The sequence below is a fragment of the Fundulus heteroclitus genome, chromosome 2 (assembly GCF_011125445.2).
Source record: "Fundulus heteroclitus isolate FHET01 chromosome 2, MU-UCD_Fhet_4.1, whole genome shotgun sequence".
NCBI classification, from domain to species: Eukaryota; Metazoa; Chordata; class Actinopteri; order Cyprinodontiformes; family Fundulidae; genus Fundulus; species Fundulus heteroclitus.
In genome coordinates, this window is record NC_046362.1 from 30184821 (window position 1) to 30206061 (window position 21241).

The following is a 21241-nucleotide window of genomic DNA, read 5'->3' on the forward strand; positions in this document are numbered from 1 at the left end:
GATCTGCTTAACTTGTAAAGTTACTTTTGTTGTTATAAAACCCTAAAATAGAAATATAGCTCTGGTTCTTTAATTTAACCAAAAACATACATTTCACATAGTTCAATTCAATTTTATTTATATAGTGCTAAGTCACAACACGTCATCTCAAGGCACTTTACAAAGTCACTTCAATCAAATCATACAGACAGATTGGTCTAAGGAAACCCAGCAGGTTACATCGAGTCTTGACAAGCAGCATTCACTCAGCGTAGAGCCACAGTGGACAGATGCAATCCCTCATACCGAGCATGCACGTAGCGACAGTGGACAGTAATTGTAAATTAAGCATGGTCGTTTTTAAAAGGGCTTTGTGGCTTTAAAGAAAAGTACGCATTTACTAGAATGGAGGACAAAGAGGCACTTTGCTCTCAAACGGTTGCTGACCCCAGAGTTAAACAGATGGGCCTTGGCTCCAAATCCTTCACTAGTAAATTTAGCTGCTTCACTTCTTAGAAAATATAGATCATTGAGCAGATTTGGTGGATGGCCCTTGTTGGAAAGTTGTTTTGAGAGCTAATTCAGTACAGATTATCACAGAGACAAAGTGGCACTAGCAGGGAATTAAGAACCAGATTCATGAAGATTTGTTCGGGGCATTTATTAAAGCAAATCGCTGACCAAGAATTCAGGTTTATCACTGCTAAACAAATATATTCATAAAATACCTCAATGCATCTGCTTTGGTCACATGCACATCTCCTTTTGCAACCCTGTGTAGATATAGAAAACCTTGTTTTTATCTGACCTCAGTGTGTAAAGTACACTTTAGAGTCATATAAAAGTAAGTCTTCATGGGTTTTTGTCTCGAGTATATCATCTTAAACTGATTATATTTTTTGTTCACTCTAGCGCTGTGCAAAAATATTCTAGATTTATTATAAATTGCACTTTAATGGCATGTATGGATATCACAGAGGAGTGCTTGGAATGCAATAATTGCTAGGTTATTATATTCACAAAAGCATTTTTGCTGTGCATCCCAAAAGGATATTTGACTAACCAGACGGTGCTTCTATGCCACAGATATCTGTAAAGATGCTGAAACACATCAAGAGCGCTGTAACTGGTAAAAGGGAAAGCGAGGAGATGGAAATGCAGTATTTATTTATTTATCACAAGCCATTTCACTGTGATATTTGCATTACATTGACTTTATCGAGTGCAAATGTGTTTTTGACTTATCCCATCACATCAGAATGCAGACACTACGTATTACAACGTCCATTGTCCACACGCAACAGACAATCGTGCAACTTAGCAAGGATAATAGAACAAAGGGGAGGACAGCCGATAAATATAAAACTTTCCTAATGCAGTCGTTTTCTGCTGTCTGCCTGTGCGGTCAGAGAAACGCCGGAGCTCTTGTACACATTGTGGTTCGCACAAGCATTAAAAGCTAAATATACTTACAAGCCAAAACAATAACCACCCCTCTCAACTGACCTTGTTGTGATAAAAGTGTCTTGATACGAACTGCTGTTGTGTCTGAAAGCTTGTGGGGATCAGAGCAATCATCACAGCAGCTCCGCTCCTGGGTTTCTAAGCAGTCTGGGAACCGTTTCAGCTCAATGTCAGAGCAAAGATGTGCATTCAGCCAGAGTGTTTCATGTCTGAGCTGCTGTCTATGATTTGGGGAGGAAATGGAGGAGATTAATTTGACTTCCCAATACGACGTACAGTTCACTACCTGTATGCATCCATCCTGCGGTGTTGGCCCAGGATTGAGGCAATATGTGACTGAACTGAGTGGGACCGGCTACATACAAGTAAAACTTATTCTATGGATTCATTACAGACTGTGTGATAAAATTCAAGCACTCAATGCCATTAATAAATTAGCATATTTTCCAGCTAGTTAAAAAAAGTGAAAATAAGACCAACAAAAAGGGGATTTTGGCCTAATAAAAAAGTAAGTAAATATACTGTACAGTATCTGCACTGATTTGCTAAGCAGCAGGACAGGAAGCTGATGTGGCTTTAGTAGGGACCGTTAGCTCGTCTGCATTGGTGGCTCTGATGTAGGGCTGCACAATAGATCGCAAAACCAGCGGCATCGGAATTTCATGGATCGCAGTATGCATATCGCAAAGAATGCACACTGCGTTTGTGACATTTGCTGTTTAAAGGTTATAGCCACAACTTTTTCATCCAAAAGATTGATTTTTCGCTGTTATACTATATCCGTTGGTTGTGCTGGTCTTTTTACATCTCTCTTTCCAGGTGATGAAGCAGACTGAAGACGTTTTATCATTCTTTCCCTTTTATCTCTTCTTTCTTTCACCTCTTCTCTTTCTTTTTTTTCTCTTATTGTTCTTCTTTTACTCTCCTACTTTCCCATTGTAGTGTCTACATAATTTGAAATACTCCCATCAGGAATCACAATAAAACTGTTTACATGCATAAATCAAGCGGAGCACTATGGCGAAAGCTGATTGCTCCACTTGGAAAAGTAAAATCTGTCTAGCTCTATTTGGCATTAAGACATCGATTCTTTACACTACTTTTGAATTCATTCTTGGAGTTTGTAAATACAATGCGATTAATCGCGATTAATCAGGGCGATTAATCGCGATTAAATATTTTAATCGTTGCCCAGCCCTAGCAATAATAATTTCATATTTTTTGGTTGCTCTAAAACTAAGATCGAAATATCCTCAACTACTTTCATACTTTCTTTTTCATGAAACATTTCATGGGGAGACAAATTACTGAGGCCTTGCCGCCAAGGACACCGCCTTACACGGTGCCCACAGGGCGCTACCATTATTCTGTGGAAAAAATAGAGCATTCACAAACTCACGAGAATCCATCTTGTATCGCTCCGGCTTCAACCGTTTGTGACCGAACCAAAAACCGTTCGGGCCAATCACGTTGCAGTATTGAGGTTTAAGGGGGGACATAGCGGTGCAACGAAAGCAAGAGCTACTGAGTCCACAGCCGAACCAAACTAAACCTGGTAGCGCAGGAGGACGCACGCATAGCTGCTGCTGTCACATCTGTTATGTGAGAATTCAGAATTTCTTCTTTGAAAGTAGAACAGCAAGAAATGCTTTGACCAGCTCACCTTCTTGATGTTTTTCATAGCAGCTGCTGCTTAGGTTTTAATTCAATACTAATTGGCTAAAACCAACCTTTGGTAGGCGGGCACTAGGTGTCGCTTTGCCCAATTAGCTCAGAGAGTTCTGCATAATGTCCCTCCTTTAACCAAACTTATTCAAAGGGAGCAGCTCCAGATTGATAACATGCAGAACTAAAAGTGCTACACATTATCAATCTGGCTGGACAGGTTTTTACAGTTCATGTGTTAATTAAAATTAAAACTTTGGCCACCAGCAACCTGCGTCACTGATAATTAAAGGTAGATCTGATTTAGCTATTTAGTTTTATTCTGATTTCTATTCCAATACCTACAGTCTGTAGGACTCATTTATTACTTTTAATTATTATTAATTCTGTGTACTAAAAATGTTTTAACTGTATCCGACAAAGTGAAACTTTGCAGTGAGCAGCTGGGATGTATGAGGGGGAAAAAAAAGAAGCTTTTCTCTACAGTTTGATTCCTATTTTCCCTAACAAGAAGAGAAGGCTAGAAACATTACGCCACAATAAACTGACTCAGGATAAGACATTTAGCTTTGTTTGCATGCACACCATAAGCAAATTATATATTCATTTAAAAAGGGAGTTTCCAGTTATGTAAGAGCATGCGGCTGATGCCGAGAGCCCAGCAAATAGCTGCCTTTTACACACAGAATAATAGGTCAAGACTTAAACATTTCACAACAACTTACACACAAGAGACTAAACGGGTTCAACAAGAACTGAGGTCATCCGGAATGGCCACAGTTTTCTGTGAAGTGAGAAGCATCGAGTTTTGAAACTTTAGAGTTCCCCGACATTACGGCTAGGCATCGTTATGAGTCGGTGGGAACGGGGGAAACCAAAAATCAGTCTGACCCTGTATGTTTGACAGGAGTGGTTAAACGTTAACACAGGGAAAGACAAAGGACAACAGGACACACACCAACACACAGAGAGATGTGCGCGCCTCTGTGTGTGTGTGTGTGTGTGTGTGTGTGTGTGTGTGTGTGTGTGTGTGTGTGTGTGTGTGTGTGTGTGTGTGTGTGTGTGTGTGTGTGTGTGTTAGTTTAGCGTTCCTCCTCATTTGGCTTAGCCTGTTTGGATTAGTGTCACCAGCTAGAGGCCAGACCTAAGCCCCCGAGGCCCTGCTGTCACACAGAGTAAATACAACTGTGTGTGCGCGCCGAGCCAAGTCAAGCCAACACGAAACACCAGATTCTTAGGCAATTAGCATCAATGCAACAAGACCACTGACATTTAAGAGGAAGATGCTCCTTCTGTCCTGTAGTCAAGACTGAAAATGTACCTACCCCTTAATTCAAATCCCACTTCCAGATTTTTTGAAAAGTCCTAATCTCTCACAGCACACATGAAGGCCCCACTTCAGTGTGCACAAAGCAGTCAAAACATTACACCCATCAAAGACTAAAACTCAACAAGGAAAAGGCTAAAATAAGATGAAGGGGAATCAGGCAGACGGTTTGCAAGTAGGGATGTTAGGACTAACCGGTTCACAGCGATACGCCAATGCATGGGTGGGAGATGTGAGTCCGTTGGTAGAGCAGCTGTGAGAAGATGCAGTGTCAGCGTTTAAATGTGAATGCATCAATTTTCACGTCCTTGCATTGATAAAATCCCATCCATTTACAACATTTACCTTATTAATTAACGATTTTAGAAACATGATTCGCCCAATCATGTTCGAGGGGTTCCTCTCATTATCTTTTCTGGAAAAGCGATGACAATTAGCACCACCAAGGAGAAGGCAGCCAAAGCACTGAGCCGTATTCACATTTATAGGAGTATTTATTAACTGAAGAAATGATTGGAATGTGTCAAATGCGTATTTATTAAAGTAGGCGAATGGGGGGGAAAAAACTGGACAGACCTGCAAATAGGAACGGCAAATATGATTTTCTCACCATGTGTTAGTCCTGAATAAATAAATAACAGCTTCACAGAATCTCAGCTTTCAAGAAAAACTTTTAACAAAATATGTTATTTTGATTTTAACACGCTGGATTCGCATTGACCAAATCTAGTAGTATTTTTCAAATACTAATCATACCCGATGTTACAGCCTTTGTCAAAAGTTTTGTTTTTATGAAGCAAGAGATAGCAAAGAAAAGTTACATTTTCAGTAAGAAATGTAGCATGTATATCTGAGTGCATGATTTCTATAATGTGAGTCTTCACATCTCATGAAAGACATTCACACACACATAACAAGATTAACTGAGCTACGTGTTTGTCAGGCAGAACAGAACAAAGTCGCCAGTACAGCTTCACATGTATCTTTCTCGTGTCCTTGATACATTCAAAGAGTAACTAAACTCCAAATACATTTTTTTGCAGATAAACCGTAAAAAGTAGGGACTTAAGGGTGCTGTCTTTATGTTACTGCGCAAACTTTGATATTTTCATGTAAATTAGTTTAATTCTAAATTGAAACGGGGCTACTGCAGTTGAATTTTCCTATTAGTTAAAAATGTTACACGTCTACATCGCAGCTCCGTATTCGGGAATAGCGGTGTGTTTGTTTTTCCTCAGAACTTGGAACTGAGAAATCGGAGTGCGTTACTGTTAACATTACTGATTACTGTTTCTGGGCGCTCGTAATTCCCATAGCTCATAAATGGCCACTACAGCCACTTTTAAAATAACAATAACAATGTTCTACGTAGTATTCCGATTTACAGGTAGAAATTAAACACACCATAAAACCTTCTTACTCAGACAACATCATGGCGAGTCAAAGGAGTTTGAATTGCAAGCATATCGAGCCCTCATGGATAGTGTTTTTCATTTTATTACCCATTAGTCAGCATAGCATTTTAATTTAGGTACTTAGATTATTTCATCATATCAAATTTAATGTTACCTTCCCTCGTCCTGACCACATCCCTGCTTAACCCTCTCCTTTCATCCCCACACTTAGCCGTGTCTCGGTACAACCCACTTTGATGGCGATTTTTTTTAAAAATGTGTCTGAGGGTTATACTTAGGGATGCACGATACCTATCGGGCCGATTAAATATCGGCCGATTTGGTGGAATTTTTTATCGGCCCGATAGGTAAAATTTTCCGATAAAAATAGCCGATAAATTAATTAAATTTGGTGGTATTTTATCCAGGCAGAGTAACCCCAAAGCGGGACAAGCCCTGTGGATTTTGCGCTCCTCACGATCAGGACCCAGGCTTGGCTCCGTTATTGCCTGACTAAATAGTCAAACATGTCTTCACCAGTGTGGTCGTTTTTTTCTGTATCGGAAGAAGACAATAGTATTGCAGTTTGCAACACCTGCTCTGCAAGGATTTCGAGAGGAGAAAAGAAGACTTCAGGTTACAACACAACAAACCTTATAACACACCTAAAAAATCGTCATCGTGGCGAAGCAACATGGAAAGAATACGAAGCAGCCGCGGCAGCAGCCGATGGTGCTAAGGCTAAAATAACAACAACACGGAGCGCAGATGTATCCATTCAGAAGGCATTTGAAAGCTGTAAAAACTTTCCAAGAGACAGTGAAAAAGCTAAAGCTATTAACGACAAAGTGATGGAATTTATAGCGCTCGACAACCAGCCTTTTCTGTGGTCGAGAACCCGGGTTTTCGTAACTTAATAGCACTTTTGGAGCCACGTTACACCATCCCTAGCCGTCGCTTCTTCTCGGACGTCTCGCTGCCTGCCCTCAATGATGCCGTCGCCACACACGTCCACAATTTGATCAATAAAAACGGACTTCATGTGAGTTTTACCACCGACATATGGACATCAGATGTTAGTCCCGTCAGCATGTTAAGCCTAACGGCTCAGTGGCTGGATCCAGATTTTAACATGCAAAAAGCAATGCTGCACGCACAGGAGTGCCCCGGGTCGCACACATGATTACATTTTTGTAACTGAGGCTGACTATGTAAATGCATATAATTTTATATTTGATATACATATTTGACTTCACAAATACCTATGCAGGCATGGATCTGTTCAGTAATTTTCAAGAGATGCTCTTTGTATTGTGAATTGATTTGTGTCTTTTGTTATGTAAAGCAAATTACCACTTTTTGTGTGATAGCATAAAAAAATAAACATCTGAAGAGCAAAAACCTTTTGTTTGCTGTTATAAATAAGACAGAGCTACTAAATAATTGTTTTTCATAAATGCATCCAGCATAAGCTGCTGATTATGCAAAAACTATATTAAATATGAACTTATCGGTATCGGAATCGGTATCGACCATGAAAAGCAGAAAATTATCGGTTATCGATATCGGTTGAAATTTTTAATATCGTGCATCACTAGTTATACTTTTACATCGGGTTTAGTCACACTTAAAGAATTTTACGCCTGAAAGAGTGATTACATGTCAGATTGTAAAACCATGCAGCTGCATGAAAAAGAGCATAGTCCTGTTCCAACAACATGGTGGGTTGTGTAAAAGAAAATGTTATTTAAATTGAGTCTGTTGAGTGTTTTTTTTTTCTTATCAGTCTACATATCGCATCCAAAATTTAATTTAAAACTTACATTTTTAAAAGAACTATATTGCCTATATTGCTTTATTTTTGCGGTTTCTCTTTAAAAATAGAAACAGAAAATACTTTTAAACTTCTTCATACTTTTTATGACATTTTAGCTGCTAGAAAACAAATCCAATTATTTTCTAGACACAAAGTATCAGGATTCTCCTTTGTTTTACAGGCATTTATTAAGAAATTTGAAGGATGTGATCTTATGGCAGATATTTACACAGGGATTAGGAATTAAATAAGGAACCTGGGATGGACAGACTGGTTACCTGACTGATGAATGGTTGGAATAATGGGAAAATGCTAAATCCTAGAAATACAAATATTTTTCTATATTTATCCATACCTGGAATAGCACATTCCACACTTTCTCAAACAAAGTCTGCAAAATGCTTTGTTTGAGAAAGTGTGGAATGTGCTATTCCAGGTATGGATAAATATAGAAAAATATTTGTATTTCTGCAAGTCTGCAAAAGGCTTTATCAAAGACTTTCAGGTCTTCTGAATGCTAAAAAAAAAAAAAGGTTTGCAATAGCAGCGGGCAAAATGAACAAAGCACATTTTGCCTTTTGAACCAAATCAAAAGCATTCAAGATCCAAAGAAAAACTTGATCTCAGAATTAACATCGCTTTGAGTGATTACAATACAGGCTGGCCTGGATTTCAAACTTCTGTCACTACTGATGAATGTTCATGCATCATATAGTTTTGTGAAAGAAGTCACGTGAAACAAACTGAGCAGCTTCAACAAACTCAAATACATTACAAGCAACAATTAAGCAATAAAGAGGAGCAAAGTTTTTAAAGTGTACTTGGAATCACGTTCAAAGAAAAAGAAACATTAATTTGTTACTGTAGTTTTTCTGTGCATTCCTCATGTCTGGCATTAATCTAAATGCAATAAAAACAGTGCCTCCCAGTGCTACAAACAATAGAGCATGTTTATTCAACTCTGGTCCAGAAACAACTTCCAAAAAAACACACTTTGAAGATCATGAGATGCATAAAGCAGCTGCACAAGTCAAACTTTCTAACTTGGGAAAGGACAAAGATGCAATTCTGCGGACTTTCCTACCTAGTATACATCTCCAACAGACAAGATTATGTATACACCTTTTGTTAATAAGCAATTTCAATATATGTTTTATAACTTTAGTGTTTTATTTTGGAGCTCAGAGGATCTTTGTATGATTACATTACTATTTTGCCAAAAGTTAAAAACTTCACTATCCACATTAGAATGTGAGCAAACAGAGAGAGTTTTTTGCACCCTGTTTCAGTCTTTTTCACTGCTAAGCCACAAGAAAAAAAAAAAAAGATTTCAGTTAGAAACCACCAGAAATACAGCGTTATAGTACAGCCTCTCTATAGAAACCCTTTATCTCATTGCTAGTTTGCTCTGAAGGACTGACACGGCCTCAAGGGCAGAAACCCGCCCAGTGCTCAAACACCAGTGTCAGCAAGCCAGCACTGTAAAAACAACATGTCAACACCGCTTAATACGCACACATTAAAAGACACACACAACCCCGTGTGACAGCTGCAGCTAACCAATCAGCAATTAGCTAACAGCAGTACAGGCCAACAGGCCAGAGTGTTTGTAATGAACTACAATGAGAAATCATCGACCGGTTCGGCTGTGGCCTGTGGGTAGTGAAGCGAAGAGGACGACAAAAGATGATGGGCCAAATTTGGTACACAGGCAGTCAAAACAAGCTAATGAAAGCATAAATGTCATGTGCCTGGATAGCATTCAAGTAACTACTAAGGCTTAGGAGTAATGCCCTGTTTTCACAGCACGTAACAGTCCAAAGAGACTTTATGGTGTAGCCGTAACACCAGATTCAGCAACGGCCTGAGCTGGCTTTGCACTTTGTGAATTAGAGCTAACCAGATACTTTGGATCTATCTGTGTCCGTCTGCACTGATGTCGTTCAGATGACCATTGCTGCATGTTTAGTGGAGAACCTGCTTACAATTGTTTAAATTATTTAAGCGATTAAACATGTTGAATTCTAAAAAGACCAGCCGTCGTTTGGGACGCACAGCTACAGAAAAGAGAAACCCAGTACCTGCAGCGTCCATGACCAGTTGTTACAATCAAAGACGTCATGCTTATTTAGAATTTAAATAAAACCCAACAAAGAACAGCATGTTTCCATTAAAGGTCTTAAAACTCAAATACATTTTATTTTCTTACCAGGCTTACTTTTTCTATGGAATAAGTTAACTAAATAACAATGTTTTACATTTTCTTTACACCATAGAATGTTATTTCTGTCTCCTCAAAGTCTTCTCTGGTCTCTGGATCAGACGGCGTGTGGCACCAAGCATTGTTCCGTTCCCGTGCCACGGTACAGCACGAGTTCATGTGGTTAAAAACCATAAAAGATTTCTGTCACATCGTTTTTGAGACTGAAGTAGATTTTAATCTTTAAGTTTTTCTCTGACAAACTTTACCTAAGGAAACTGATTAGTAATGAATTGCCAACAGTATATAAAACAACTGTGTATTAACTCCCAGCTGGTTCTGTCAATCCTCTTACATGGGACTATGTATCAAAATCAAGATAACAAGAAGCTTTTTGACAAATCTTCTAGTTAGAGTGGCTTAGGTTACCCTGAGCTTTCTCTGTATTATGCTGCTATAGGCTTAGGCTGCTGGAGGACATCAGGGTCTATTTTTCTCACTCTGCTGAGTTCTCCTAGCCTCGTGAGACCATCCTGATCTCGCGAGCTTTCAAGGTTTCACTCGCAGATCAGTCTGGCTACTTTCCGTTACAGAAAATTTGGAGCAGTTCACCAAACGAACGTCCAATCAGCGTTGGCTTTGAGGCGGGTTGAGGTGTGACGCAACGAGAAGCGTGACAGTTCAGTCTAAAGAACATGGCGGCTTCAGCCGATGAAACTAGCGTTAGCGTGGCTATCGAGCAAGTTTTATCAGAATTACAGAGTATTTCTTCACTGAAAGAAGAGCAAAACACTGCTCTGGAGGCTTTTCTCAGAGGAAAAGATGTTTTTGCTCTTCTCCCGACTGGTTTTGGCAAGAGCTCGTGGTTGTGTTTTCGTCGTCGTTGTTGTTAGTACGTCATATTCTTCGTTGATCTGATTGGTTTATTTGGCCCGTCAATCACCAACATAGGCCAATCAGCTAACCAATATTTTCGCCCCTTCCCAAAATTACTTCAACGGAAGGTTTCCAGATGGATATGCGGAGAAAATCCATCTGGCGGAGTCAGGTTAGAGTTCTCCTACTGTTCTCCAATTAGCATTGTTTGTTGTTATTTAAACTTTTAACTTTTTGTTCTCTGTCATTATCCTGTTCATAGTAGGTACTAGTGTTGCACCGATACCGATACCAGTATCGGCCGGGGTGCCGATACCGCACTAAAATGGTGGTATCGGTATCGGCGAGTACCAACAAATAGGTCACCGATACCATTTTGATGTTTGTATATCACTTGAATGCAGCCTTCTCTCTCCCGACACTCACTAGTTCTACTGGATTCACTTTGTATTACCCTTTTTTCCTGCTTTAATAAGGTAGCAGCTTGACAAAGCCATGATAGCAATTATTTTACATCCAAGTAGAATGCTGTTTTTCATATATACACACACACACATAAATTTCTAAGTAATGGTATCGGTATGGTATCGGTATCGGCCGATACAGCACAGCCAGGTATCAGGTATCGGTATAGGGGCCAAAAAAATGGCATCGGCGCAACACTAGTAGGTACACCTGGTCTGGCGTTCTGTTAGCTGTGACATCATCCAGGGGAGACCTACTATTACCATATAACATAGAAAGTACTCCTGGATCAATGTGTGCTTCTGTGCTTTCTGTGTCTCTGCTCTGTTTTCTCTAACCCCCAGACTGTCGAGGGAGATGAGCGTTCACACTGAGCCTGGTTCTGGTTCTGCTGGAGGTTTGCCTCCCTGTTAAAGGGGAGTTTTCTTCTCCACTGTCGCTTCATGCATGCTCAGTATGAGGGATTGCTGCAAAGCCTTCAACAATGCAGACGACTGTCCACTGTGGCTCTACGCTCTTTCAGGAGGAGTGAATGCTGCTTGGAGAGACTTGATGCAACCTGCTGGGTTTCCTTAAATAGGACATTTTTGACCAATCTGTATAATTTGATTGAATTTTACATGTATCATCAAATGGCGCTATATAAATAAAATTTAATTGAATAATTAAATATTACTATATGTTTGCAGCAGTAAATGTAATACTTCTTGCTTTTCCTTTTTCTAACTAATTAGATCATATTCTTGTTTTAATTTGTATGTTGATGCTGCAAAACTGGCAGAACCTTTCAATAACTAAATAGAAAAGTAAAACACAAATGTGAATAAAGCAGAAATAGGCTGGCGAGACAGAAAAACACACTTGGTTATTGTAAACACGGAAGTGTTTTTTATTTTTCTCAGTGCCAGATGCATGCCTCCTGCAAGTGTTACTAAATGAGGGGCAGGACCGTCACATAATGTGTGATTAAACATTTATTTTAGTGTAGGATTTGATGAAAATCATTTACAAAACATATAATCTATGAAAAAAGTGTTGCTATAGTTCACATGAAAACTTCTAAACCTCAGATTATACAATCCAAGTATTTAAATATTGATTTGAGGCTACTAAAAAGTCATGGGTTTAATTTTTTAGAAGTGCATTCATAAACAGAAACCCTTGTACACTTTCCTGGACATTTATTTTTGTTATGAAAAATAAATCAACAAAAGTAATCTGCCTTTATATAAAAGTGTAAATTATGGTTAATGGCCACACTTGAAGCAATAAAGCCAGCTAGCTGAGCCCAGGAACTATTTGGCCCTCTGGCAGCTGTTTCAGATGGACCTGGACCACTGACCACCATCATCGAGTGTGCAGTGAGCAGACCTCGATGATGGTACCTTCCTTCCAAATCCGGCTGAGAAGAAAGAATTTCCACCGAGTGAAACAACACAAGCAGGACAGCTAGTAGGAAGAGGTTTTGTAAAGCTGTTCCCCAACCTTTTGTTTGCTGCTGTTTTGCAGACCCCTTGGAACTTTTGTGTGCTCTGCTGAAGCAGTTTGACTGTTTGTATTTGCTAAGCTAGTGGGGGGGGTTTGGTGCTCCCTGTTTTTTGATTTGGATTGTTTTGGACTCCTTTGAATTAGTTGTGCTTCTTAGTTGGTTAAACCCTTAGTAATTTACTTTACTCTAAGCACTGTTAAGATTATCAGACCTTTTGTGTTAAACGGGGTTGTATTGTTTTGTGTTTGTTAAAACCCCTTCTTTTTTGTAATAAAACTCCTTTTTCTTATACTACTTTCTCTGGACCCATTTTTATGTTACTGCCCCTGAACCCCTAGACTTTGGGGACGTAACATAAGTTGGCAAGACCTTCCTCCACAGTAACAGCCAATTCTGGTGATCGGGCCGAAACGGTGAAGTGGTTCACTTCAAATGCCAGCGTCTAGGCTACAGCAGACTAGGGTTACAGAAAGTCACAGGCTGCTAACAAACTGGACGAGAGCAGCGACGGATCGCATTACAAGGTAGTGTTACCGTCACAAAAACACTGGATGTGTACGCGTTTGCCTTTTCAAGTGCTTGACGAGAAGAGGAAGCTGAGCAGATGCAATAAACTTCAGCAATTTTGAGGCTGAAGTCCATCTGTTTGGATGAGAAATGTGTGTTTATTAAATTTCCAATCTGACTTTTAATTTTAGTTTCATTTTGAAGATGTATGAATCACAGACTGCAGAAAAAAAAAATACCAACGGGTATCAATAAAGTCACCTTGAACCTGTCGCCACAGATTCAGAAACCATATAATAACTACTTTATTTGTACTGATGTTTTTTCTCTCTAAACGCACCATCTTAACATTTAAATCTTCAGCCAAACGGTAAAACAAAAATAATGATTTAGCATGGAAGCTATGGCCTATTGTACAAACATTTTGTAGCTGATATTTCTATAACATCGTAGATTTAAGACAAAAAACAATTAAAATCTGGTTTAGATATTGAATTTGGACCGGTTTCTGAGACTGATTATTGCTACTGGTTTTACTTGAGGTTGAATTTGGATTATGTAGTAGCAGCACAAAAACAGAGATCCAAAACAAAAACTAGAATTTCATATTAACCTTTTAAGACCCAAGACTTTTAGTTTAAACATAGGCTTTTTGATATCTAAAAAGGCTCAGTTTTTCTTAACATATATTTTCTCTTTCTCCTGACAGATCTGTAAATGAGGTTTACAGCCAATCAAAGCTACCATATAAGTTATGTTTGAAGAGGAACAATTTTTTCGGCCTTTGTTCAGGTCTCTAAAAGCCTATGTTTGTACCAAAGTTCTCGGGTCTTAAGAGGTTAGAGGAAACTCACAAATAGAATTAGCCATCGGTAAATCAAATTAGAGAAATTAGCAGCCATTAGGTTGCAAAAAAAAGAGCCAATTTCTTGGCTCATTTAAAGTAGATTTGAACAAGAAGTGGTGTCATGGTGAATGCAACATAAGGACATTTGACTTATTGAGACAATATAAAGCTTTCCTTGATCTGCATCCTGCTGGAGCCCTTGGTGTGTTATACTTTAACAACACAACTTTTACCCCATAGGAAAGCCTGTCTTTCCTCCTACTTGCAGCGCCCCACCTGGAAGGAAAACGCACCTGTAGGTAGAGCAGCTGTGCGGAGCTGCACCCACACAAAGCCTGCCAAATCCTCTCTCTGCAACGCCAAACAGCTTTTGATGGAGGGATTGTGGTGTGACACGGCATTTCCTTCACTTGAAAACATGGTCTGGGCCCTTGGCAGGATCTGTTCCGGCGTAGCTGACTGCCGGCGGAGCCCGCGGGCTCATCGCTGCAGCCCCTGAGGGGTTCTGCGCTGTGGCTGCTGGGAGTTTTCCCAGGGTTCTCATCTGCGCTGCTCTGGTAGGTGCTCTGGTGCAGCTATACCTGTGTTGGTCCTTCTTGGGTTTCTGCACTCCGGGGGGCCCTTTCAGACATCTGGGCTCTGGTATCCCCGGTGTCTGCCTCAGTGACCTGCAGGTCAGGTCTTTGGCTCCTCACAGCCACTATTAAGGCATTTTTCCTATGGATAAACTTTACATACACAAGTGCACTCTCACAAACACCTACAGGCGATTGGATCCAGGTGCTTACAGATTTCTATACAGATAAACCCTATAATTAGCTTTGGCTGCCACTAAATACTTCTTGTATTAAACAAAACTGCATATTTTAAGTGATATTATCAAATGTGTTGGCTGTTTGTACCTGTGATGTTTTTTCTATTGGTTCTGTTCTCTCTCTCTCTCTGCAGGCATAGAAGCAGACTTGAAGCAAGATGTTATCTTGCACTCACTTTTTCCTCTACTCTATTTCACCTTTTCTCCCTTTTAACATTTTGCCACAACTTCTCTCTTCCTTTCTCTTTTACCTTTTTGTTTCTCTGTCCACTGAATTTAAAGTGATGCCAAATTAATGTCCAATTAAAGCTTTTTGCCTACATAGCAAGCAGAGCACTATAGCAAAAGCAGTAATGCTCCACTTGTGAAAGTAAATCTGTTGAGCTCTTTGGCATTATGGAAGCAAATCTGAGGGCTGCACAGCCAGACAGGACACGTAAAAAAAGAGAAAACGAGGTCATCATTGGAGGCAGCCTTAACGCAGAGCGACACTGAGATGAGGTTCTGCAGCCAGTGGCCGTCTCAAAACTCCCCACTCCTGGAGACTTAAGTCCTTCCTCCAAAACGTTATCAGAGACTACTTCTAGGATGTGAAGGCGTTAGCATGGAATGGCATGCCTGCAGTTCCCAACCCCATCTAATATGAGTGGGATCAGTTTGGGTGTGCTTTTCATGTAACACAACCACACTGGGTGACCTGCGGCAAATGCTTATTGACGACTGGGATGCAATCAAATAGCGATGTGTGACAAACCGTAGGAGGAGGTGCTAGGCCGTTGTGGATGTGGATGACTGATATACTAAAATGGATTCACTTCATACATTAACATATTGTCGCTCAATCAATTAAAAAAATAAATAAATCACCAAACCAGGGTGAAAACAATAAGCTATGTGGCGTTGGCAGAGATGATTCGGCAAGTCACCACAGGTTCACCAACTCAACTCCGTCATCCAAACCACAAACTCACCGTTCCCACAACTGCAGCACAATTTAAGAGGAAACAAACAGACTCCTCAATGGTTCAAGGTTTTATTTACTCTTTTGTGGAGTTTCTTCCCCCTTATTTTTATTAGCTTTTATTTATGGATTGTTTTACTGAGGAAACACAGCACACACACACTTTGGTCAGTTTTCCTGTTTGTGTACAGTATGATAGGCAAATTCCAAGCAAACTTAATGGGATACTGAACACCCCTGAGAGGGATTTCAAACATTTTCTAGAATTTTTGAAAGACTCCCATAGAGAGAGGGGTGTGGGGGGGGGGGGGGGGGAGGGTCATCCTTAGATATGTTGTTTTCAGTTGTAACTTTTTCTAGTAAGTTACTCAGAGCAGTTTTCTGGTGACACTTCATTTTCAATTCATCTACAAGGATAGATAGAGTTTATTTGGGTTAATCCCAGAACATCACCATGGTTGGGATTTGTTACTTTCAGTGTTACCCTGAACCTTCAGGGTTGAGCTTTGCGGTGAGAGGCTGCCAGGCACTTCAGATGTTTTTTTTTTTTTGAGGATTTAAATCCTCCAGTAAAATGTGAGCATCTTACAGTTTTTTTTCTATATTGTTTTTGTATTGAGAAACAAATAAACACAGCTAGAGCCTCGAAGCAAAGATGGCTGAAGGAAAAAACTCTGAACTCACAGAACTTAAACAGATCTACTATTCATCATTCTTTGGAAACAAATGCAAGTGAATGAGAAGTCTTTATCTCTACAGTACATTTAGGACATTTTACAGGTGCACCTTTGCATGTGCGGGCGACTTAATATAGAAGTAGTGGACTGAAAGTGTAAAAGTTCACTTCTTTTTATTTTTCTGAGGGAATCTTTCTTCCTTTGTCCATGTCGAGAAAGTGACAGCAGTACTCCTTGCAAGAAAGTGGCTAATTAGCAGAAGAGACTCAGTCAGTATCAATGTTAGCATGAGAGGATGTAGTTTACAACAACAACACAACAGTTGACCCGAACCTGACAAACAGCCCCAAACGCAGATTGAGGGTTTAGATGAAATAAATTCAGAGGGACAAAAGGTTCAGGTGACCATAGTTGAAACAAGCATTTTGTGAGCCGCTGGAGTCAAACTATTCCTATTCCCATCTGAATCATGCCATTGCAACATCTGATCAGTGCAACAACAAAAAAATACCAAAATCATTCTGTCTGATGAAACTGCTGCCTGTATTACCACAAATTTTCTAAAAGTAACGTTTTAATTTTTGAATAAAACCAAAATTGTATGCATTAACAGATCATTAGCAAGCCTTCAACCTTAAACTATTAAGCTCAAAAAGTTCATAAATGTACATATTGGTTAATGTTTCAGAGATTAGTATAAATAAATACATGAAGTTTTTGATCCAACTGCCGATCAGGGAAAAATTGGCTGATTGTGATCTCTAGCTGATTGATTGCTGCACCTCTACCTTTGACCCATTTCTAAAGCGTTTTATTTGGCTGCCAGTATTAGTCTGACCAAACACGTCCGTTGCACCATTTTCCTGCATTGCTTAAAGTATTTAAAGAACTGCCCAATAGAAGATTGAATTAAGAAAGAAAAACTTTATTGGGCATTTAAAAATTAACATTGTTCAGGTTAACAATAGAAAATCACAATATTATGTAACTCGACCTATCCTCCCACCTCATATCTGTCACAAATAATCCCGCATTTATCTCTTCCCCCTCGTTTCCCGAAGCGTGCACCCGTGTTTTCCACTTTCCTGAGCTCTCCGTGACGTTCATTCCTTTTAATCGTTTTCATGCTCCTCTCCATCTTCACCTCCTCTCCTCCTCCGCCCTTCAGCTGGTTGGTTCGAGATCGCTTCTGACAAGTCCAACCGTGAGATTTGTCTACGAGGATGCTCACACACTAATTTTAGGTCAGAAATTCGTGCACAATAGAAGTTTTAATGCTTTTTATATTAGCATCCAAAGCAGACCAGAAAACCTGCGATTGAAGAGTTGCATAAAATGCTATAGCTTATTTTTCGGTGTTTACGGCAACTTAAAAAAGCCAATGTTAACCCTCATGGTACATGCGTTGGCTCAGCTCAACAGGTCCGTGGACTTCCTCTAAAATAGAAAACCAAAAGCTGGTGGAAACTTTTTTTTAGAATAACAAGATTTTATCTTATACTTGTTTGTTAGGAAAAGACCAGTCCTATTCATGTCATTATGTTTTGAAACGTTGTACTGAGACTAGTGGGTACTGGGAATTCATTGTAGAGTTGAACTGTGACCCAACCAGGCCCTGAGGTATAGGGGTACGAACTGTTGAGGAGTATGCAAGCCCTTTTCTTCTCCACTGTCCAAAAGATGCACAATGGGCTGTTTGGATGCTCTAAAATGCCCTCAGCTGTGTAGTCTGTTACACTTGGATATTTCAAATAATAAAATTTATTTTAATTTCAAACAATGATAACCTGAGTTAATCCAAAATTTGTGCTGCGCCAATGCCATTTTTTGGCCCTGATACCGATATCCGATACCTGGCTGTGCAGTATTAGCCGATACCGATACCATACCGATACCATCTGTTTGAAAATGATGTGCGTGTGTATATATATGAAGAGCTGCATACTACTTAGGGTAGTAGAACTTTTTATTGTCTACCTGGAATGGGTGACAATAGTTGAATAAACTTTTGGCTCTCAAAGGCCAAAATAGTGCAACATTCATGAAATTATAACATGTATAATAGTAGTGCAACAGTAAGACAGTAAAATTACATTAATAATTGAATAATCTCTTTTAAACCCTGAGTTTTGGCTCTCAAATGCCAAAATAGTGCAACTTTCATGAACTTATATAACATGTATAATACTAGTCGGGAGAGAGAGAACACTGCGTTCAAGTGACATACAAACATCAAAATGGTATTGTGGCCTATTTGTTGGTACTCGCTAATACCAATACCACCATTTTAGTACTGGATCGGGGCCCAGTCCGACACTGGTATCAGTATCGGTGCAACACTATCCAAAATGGAGCTTTTCAGTGACGATTACATATCTTAAAAAAGGTAAAACAAGCTATTCAAACCATCCTGGCCTTCCTTGTTAAATCATATATTAACTGTGATTAACCACTTTTTTTTATTATTATTATTTACACAAGCAACACCCAGCCCTGTACATTGCCAGACGTGTATAGAATCAGGTCTTTACTCAAACAGAACCCGTATGACGTCATGAAGAAGGTCAAAATATCTCCAAAAGTCACATATCATGAGCTGATCTAAAGAAACCCATTCTTAAGGCGTAGAGAGACTCAATATCCACAGAGAAAGCATGGAACAGTGGTGGGCATTTTCACGAACACCTAAATTACTCCACGAGAGCGGCACAGACTCAACCAGTGCGTTACAAAAGCACCCGGAACAGTATTTGAACTCGCTCGCCTCGGGTAAACGACAGCGGCCTCTGTCACAAAAAATGTGCGTTATAAACCAGCAGAGGAGAGCCATCATCATCCTGTATCTCTGTGACTGTGTCATAGATGTTCTAAGTCTCCCTAAACCATTCTTTTTAAAAGCAGGATGGATGGATGGATGGATGGATGGATGGATGGATGGATTATAGTCAATAGGATAAGGAATATTACGCTTTCCTTTTTTTTCCCCATACTCCTAGGGAACCCTGTAGCATTGGCCATTCTCTGCCATTATTTTCTAATCTCTAAAACAAATAAAACATCTAACAAACGTATTTAATTTGTCTTATTTCCATGCAGAAAAACATATTTTTCTTTTACGAGCCAAGTGAAGAAAGTATGATTCTTTGTACCCTAAAAGCTTGCAGGGGTCTTCCAATACTAATTTTCTTCACTTTGCTCCCTTTCCCCTCTCCTCTCTCGCCCTTAGCCTTAATCTCCTGGACATCTCTCCATGTCCTCTTATCATCTCCCTCTTTTCTGCTTCGTCTCTGCCCGCCACGGAGCAGGAGTGAATTTCAGCTGCTAGAATCCACAGTGGTGGTGCGAGGCGCAACAGCAGCAGCAAAGACGACAGAGAAGCCATGTGATCCTGCGCGGCTGCAGAGGAAGACGAAGACCCTTTAGCATTACACAGCCCGCTTTGATCACAGGGGTGAGGGCCATCATCTGCTGGATGCGTGAATCCAAAAATGAAAACAAAAAATCTACTCCCACACTCAGTTTGGTTAGCACTTTAGTTAGATGACCGCTCAACCGATGCTTTTCTTTTATCGTTTAGGGTTGTTTTTGTTTCATTTCTCCTCCATCAATTGCCTCTTCAACCCAGGCTTCGGCTTTTATTTCCTCTCGTTTCTGAGCGCTAATGCCACCCAAGTGCCAACCAGAGCAGCTTCAATCAATTCACTGTCGTCAGCGGCAATGATGCCTTTCAACTCTCTCCTGTTTAAATGAGATTTGCACCAGAAAGAGGCACCGGCCGGCTGTATTCACAGTGAGGAGGCTCCTTCAGCTCTCTCAAGTTGGCCCTCTCTGATGTATATTATGCGTCCGTGCCTGTAAATGTGTGTGTGTGTGTTTAGTATCTCCAGAGTTAGATGCAGCAGATGCTACAGCTGAGGGGGGCCACACATAAGCCTTGATTTTCTGTGATGAGCATATCAGCAGCAACCCATTCCTCCTCCCCCACCATTTCTTTCAACTCACGATGTCAGAAATTGATGATCTGCATTAACGCAGCATGGTGAACAGCCCCAAGCTGACAGAACATGACTGAGCAAGTGAGAAACAAAAAAAAACAACACAAAATAAAAAAAGAATTAGGAGACTAAAATAAATAAATAAAAACACAATGTTGTCTTTCCAGGAGCATGTCCACAAGTTAAATTTGCTGTCAAGCACAAATTAAACGAGTGATGCGACTGTGGGATGTTGCACAACATTCCCGTCTAGTGAATATCTAAAAGTAAGAAAGCTGCGGTAAGTGAACATCTCTATCTTACATGACTGGACGCTCCACTGTGCGCCACAAACCCACTTTAGGTCCCAAAAATAAAGGCGTAAGTTGTTTATAAAAGCAATTATTTGGCGATAAACATCACATTTCCGAAAGTACCATTATAAACTACTCGTCTGTTTGTTTCTACAACGCCTCAAATGTTTTTTTTTTTTTTTTTTTTTTTTAAGTAAAAAGCAAACAGAAACATCTGTAGTAATTACAGCAGCTCATAGATAACTTACTATAGCCGAGTCCTGTGGAGCTTCCGTCGATACGAATCCTTAAAACGTGTTCGTGGGAGCCCACGCACTAAAACAAGGCGAACTCCTCAGCTCGGGCACGCATGGCCCTCTTCTCACGCCCAGATGTCGCGAGCTGGTCCGACCTGTAGGTACAGTTGCCACGCGCTCCGCCGCTGCGCGAGCTTCCCTCAACTAATTTCACCTGCCATGTGATAGGCGCGATG

General features: G+C 40.1%; 1 protein-coding gene across 1 annotated transcript in view; it reads right to left on the minus strand.

Annotated features, from left to right (window-relative positions):
* Nucleotides 1–21210, minus strand: part of ppfibp2b (PPFIA binding protein 2b) — a gene marked incomplete in the record, with an annotated part of 133796 nt that extends 112586 nt beyond the window's left edge. The window contains 1 exon segment of the mRNA XM_036124677.1: nt 21018–21210.
* Nucleotides 21211–21241: the final 31 nt, after the last annotated feature.